Here is a 4,680-nt window from a genome sequence, read left to right as displayed (position 1 = left end):
TTGATATGGTTGACTTAAAATTGTAATCACCCGGTGGGTTCTTCTTGCCTGCTGCCTAGATAGATTCATCAAGACAGAGGAATTGCAATAGAGAAAGAGTTTAATTCATGTAGAACTGGCTGTACAGGAGACTGGAGTTTTACTATTACTCAAATCAGACTCCTGGAAAACACAGGGATCAGGGATTTTAAGAATTCGGTAGGTAAGGGGTCAGAAAGTGGGGAGTGCTGAGTAGTCGGATCAAAGATGAAATCATAGGGAGTCAAAGCTGCCTTCTTGCACTGAGTCAGTTCCTGGGTAAGGGCCAAACGACCAGATGAGCCAGTCTATTGATCTGGGTGGTGCCAGCTCAACGAGTACAGGGTGTGGAAAATATCTCAGGCAACAATTTTAGGTTTTACAATAGTGATATTGAGAGACAGGACTAGCTGGATTTCCTAGGCCGACTAAGAATCCCTAAGCCTAGCTTGGAGGGTGACCGCATCTGCCTTTAAACACTGGGCTTGCAACTTAGCTCACACCCCACCAATCAGGTAGTAAAGGGAGTTCACTAAAATGCTAATTAGGCAAAAAAGGAGGTAAAGAAATAGCCAATCATCTATCAACTGAGAGCACAGGAGGAGGGACAATGATCAGGATATAAACCCAGGCATTTGAGCCAGCAGTGGCTACCCATTTTGGATCCCCTCCCTTTGTATGGGAGCTCTGTCTTCCCTCTATTAAATCTTGCAACTGCACACTCTTCTGGTCCATGTTTGTTATGGCTTCAGCTGAGCTTTCACTTGCCATGTACCACTGCTGTTTGCTGCCATCGCAGACCCGCTGCTGACTTCCACCCCTCCAGATCTGGCAGGGTGTCCACTGTGCTGCTAATCCATTGAGGCACCCATTGCTGCTCCCGATCGGGCTAAAGGCTTGCCATTGTTCCTGCATGGCTAAGTGCCTGGGTTCATCCTAATCGAGCTGAACACTAGTTGCCGGGTTCCACGGTTCTCTTCCATGACCCACAGCTTCTAATAGAGCTATAACACTCACTGCATGGCCCAAGATTCCGTTCCTTGGAATCCATGAGGCCAAGAACCCCCAGTCAGAGAACAAGAGGCTTGCTGCCATCTTGGAAGCAGCCCACCACCGTCTTGGGAGCTCTGGGAACAAGGACCCCCCAGTAACATTTTGGCGACCATGAAAGGACCTCTGAAGCAGTGAGTAATATTGGACCACTTTTGCTTGCCATTCTGTCCTATCCTTCCTTAGAATTGGAGGAAAATACTGGGCACCTGTCGGCCAGTTAAAAATGATTAGTGTGGCCACCAGACTTAAGACTCAGGTGTGAGACTGTCTGGGGAAGGACTTTCTAACAACCCCCAACCCTTCTGCATTGGGATTGTTGGTCTGCCTGGAACCAGCTTCCACTTTCATTTTTCCTGGGGAAGCCAAGGGCAGACTAGAGGCAGAAAGCTGTCATCCCGAACTCCTGGCATTAGCCAGTTGAGATCATGGCACAGCCAGAAGTCTCTATTCAACAGTCGCCCATGAATGTGCCCCTACCTTTCCTTCTGACCCATACCTCTTGGGTCCTGACCATGACTTTCTTGAAAGTGTAGCCCTCAAATTCTCCTTACTTCTGAATCTACTTCCTCTGATCCCTGCCTCGTAGGTACTAATGGTTCAGACTTTCATTTCCTGTAGCAAGTTGTATCTCCAAAGGGATCTAAGGAAGCTCTACATTGCGTCCTTGGGCCCCTAGGCTATGAACCCAAAGAGTCTTGTCCCTGGTGTCCCTCCCAATTTAGGTATACAGCTCTCGGCATGGGCAATTATGTGGGACCTGTTCCCTACTACCCTTGCCAGGGCCCCAAGTTTGTAAAGGGCTAGGAGAAAAAAGAGAGACAGAGAGAGAGACAGGGGAGAGAGAGAGGGACAAGGAGGGAGTCAGAGAGAGAAAGAAAGAGAAAGAAGTAGTAAAGAAAAAAAACCAGTATGCCCTATTCCTTTAAAAGCCAGGGTAAATTTAAAACTTATAATTGATAATTGAAGGTCTTCTCCATGACCCTATAACATTCCAATACTACTTTTTGTCAGTGTAAACAAGGGCATAGCCTGAAAACACTGAGACCACTGACAACCTGTAGCCTTCCCATAAAAAATCCTTAACCCGGTAACCTGCAGATGGTCTAAATGCATTCAATCTGTAGCGGCAACTGCTTTGCTAACAGAAGAAAGTAGAAAAATAACTTTTAGGGGAAACTTCATTGTGAGGACACCTCACCAGTTCAGAATTGTCCCAAGTCAAAAAAGCAAAAAGGTAGCTTACTAACTTAAATCTTAAAGTATAGGGCTATTCTGTTAGAAAAAGGTGATTTAACATTAACCACTGAAAATTCCCTTAATCCAGCAGATTTCCTAACAGGGGATTTACATCTTAATTACCATACAAAGGTCCAACCAGACCTAGGAGGAACTCCCTTCAGGACAGGAGATAGATGGTTCCTCCCAGGTGACTGAGAAAAAAACCACAATGAGTATTCAGTAATTGATAGGGAGACTCTTGTGGAAGCAGAGTTAGGAGAATTGCCTAATAATTGGTCTGCTCAAAAGTTCGAGCTGTTTGCACTCAGGCAAGCCTTAAAGTACTTACAGAATCAAAAAACTCTATCTCAATCCTGACTCAAAAGGTTACCTATACCCTCTCTGAAATGAATTTGCATAAGAACTGTTGTTTATGGGAATGCATCTTGATGAGGCAACTGGGTTGTTATGAAATACTCAGGAACCCAGCCCAGCTCTAGGACTTACCCCTGAGCACAAAGGCAATGTTGGGCATGCTGGTAAAGGATCACTAGAATCCAGCAGCCCAGACCCCTTTCTTTGTGGTCAAGAAAGGTGGGACAAGGGGTGCAGGATTGCTACATTGGTGAGTGTAACTAATCCGATAGGCAGATGTCCATGGGTGGTTACATACTCTGGAAAGGAATAAGCATTAGGACCAGCATTAGGACCACAGAGGTCACTCTATGACTAATGGTTATTGGAAAATGACTAGGGGTACTGGCATCCCTATGTCCTTTTTTCAGATGGGAAACGTTCCCCCCAAGGCAAAAATGCCCCTAAGATGTATTCTGGAGAATTGGGACCAATTTGACCCTCAGATGCCAAGAAAGAAATGACTTATATTCTTCAGCAGTACCTGCCTGGCCACGATATCCTATTCAAGGGGGAGAAACCTGGCCTCCTGAGGGAAGTATAAATTATAACACTATCTTACAGCTAGACCTCTTTTGTAGAAAAGAAGGCAAACGGAGTGAAGTGCCATATGTGCAAACCTTCTTTTCATTAAGAGACAACTCACAATTATGTAAAAAGTGTGATTTATGCCCTAAAGGAAGCCCTCAGAGTCTACCTCCTTACCTTGGCATCCCCCCAACTCCTTCCCCAACTAATAAGTACCCTCCTTCAATCGAAATGGTCCAAAAAGAGATAGACAAAGGGGTAGACAATGAACCAAAGAGTGCCAATATTCCCCGATTATGCCCCTTCCAAGTGGTGGGAGGAGAATTCGGCCCAGCCAGAGTACATGTACCTTTTTCTCTCTGAGACTTGAAGCAAATTAAAATAGACCTAGGTAAATTCTCGGATAACCCTGATGGCTATATTGATGTTTTACAAGGGTTAGGACAATCCTCTGAGCTGACATGGAGAGATATAATGTTACTGCTAAATCAAGCACTAACCCCAAATGAGAGAAATTCTGCCATAACTGCAGCCTGAGTTTGGCGATCTCTGGTATCCCAGTCAGGTCAATGATAGGATGACAACAGAGGAAAGAGAATGTTCCCCACAGGTCAGCAGGGAGTTCCCAGTGTAGACCCTCACTGGGACACAGAATCAGAACATGGAGATTGCTGCCGCAGACATTTGCTAACTTGCGTGCTAGACAGACTAAGGAAAACTAGGAAGAAGTCTATGAATTATTCAATGATGTCCACTATAACACAGGGAAAGGAACAAAATCTTACCGCCTTTCTGGAGAGATTAAGAGAGGCATTGAGGAAGCATACCTCTCTGTTACCTGACTCTATTGAAGGCCAACTAATCTTAAAGGGTAAGTTTATAACTCAGTCAGCTGCAAACACTAGAAAAAAACTTCGAAAGTCCACCTTAGGCCTGGAGCAAAACTTAGAAACCCTATTGAACTTGGCAACCTTGGTTTTTTATCATAGAGATCAGGAGGAGCAGGCAGAATGGGACAAATGGGATAAAAAGAAAGGACACTGCTTTAGTCATGGCCCTCAGGCAAGCGGCCTTTGGAGGCTCTGGAAAAGGGAAGAGCTGGGCAAATCAAATGCCTAATAGGGCTTGCTTCCAGTGTGGTCTACAAGGACACTTTAAAAACGATTGTCCAAATAGAAATAAACCGCCCCCTCGTCTATGCCCCTTAAGTCAAGGGAATCACGAGAAGGCCCACTGCCCCAGGGGATGAAGGTCCTCTGAGTCAGAAGCCACTAACCAGATGATCCAGCAGCAGGACTGAGGGTGCCCAGGGCAAGTGCCAACCCATGCCATCACCCTCACAGAGCCCCGGATATGCTTGAACATTGAAGGCCAGGAGGTTAACTGTCTCTTGGACACTGGTGCAGCCTTCTCAGTCTTACTCTCCTGTCCTAGACAACTGTCCTCCAG

General features: G+C 45.7%; 1 pseudogene; it reads left to right on the top strand.

Moving 5' to 3' along the window:
* The first annotated feature begins 3,074 nt into the window (after positions 1-3,074).
* LOC129480153 (uncharacterized) lies at positions 3,075-4,350 on the top strand (annotated as a pseudogene).
* The last annotated feature ends 330 nt before the right edge of the window (positions 4,351-4,680 follow it).

The sequence above is a fragment of the Symphalangus syndactylus genome, chromosome 4 (genome assembly GCF_028878055.3).
Source record: "Symphalangus syndactylus isolate Jambi chromosome 4, NHGRI_mSymSyn1-v2.1_pri, whole genome shotgun sequence".
NCBI classification, from domain to species: Eukaryota; Metazoa; Chordata; class Mammalia; order Primates; family Hylobatidae; genus Symphalangus; species Symphalangus syndactylus.
This window is presented reverse-complemented; position numbering and strand designations above follow the sequence as displayed.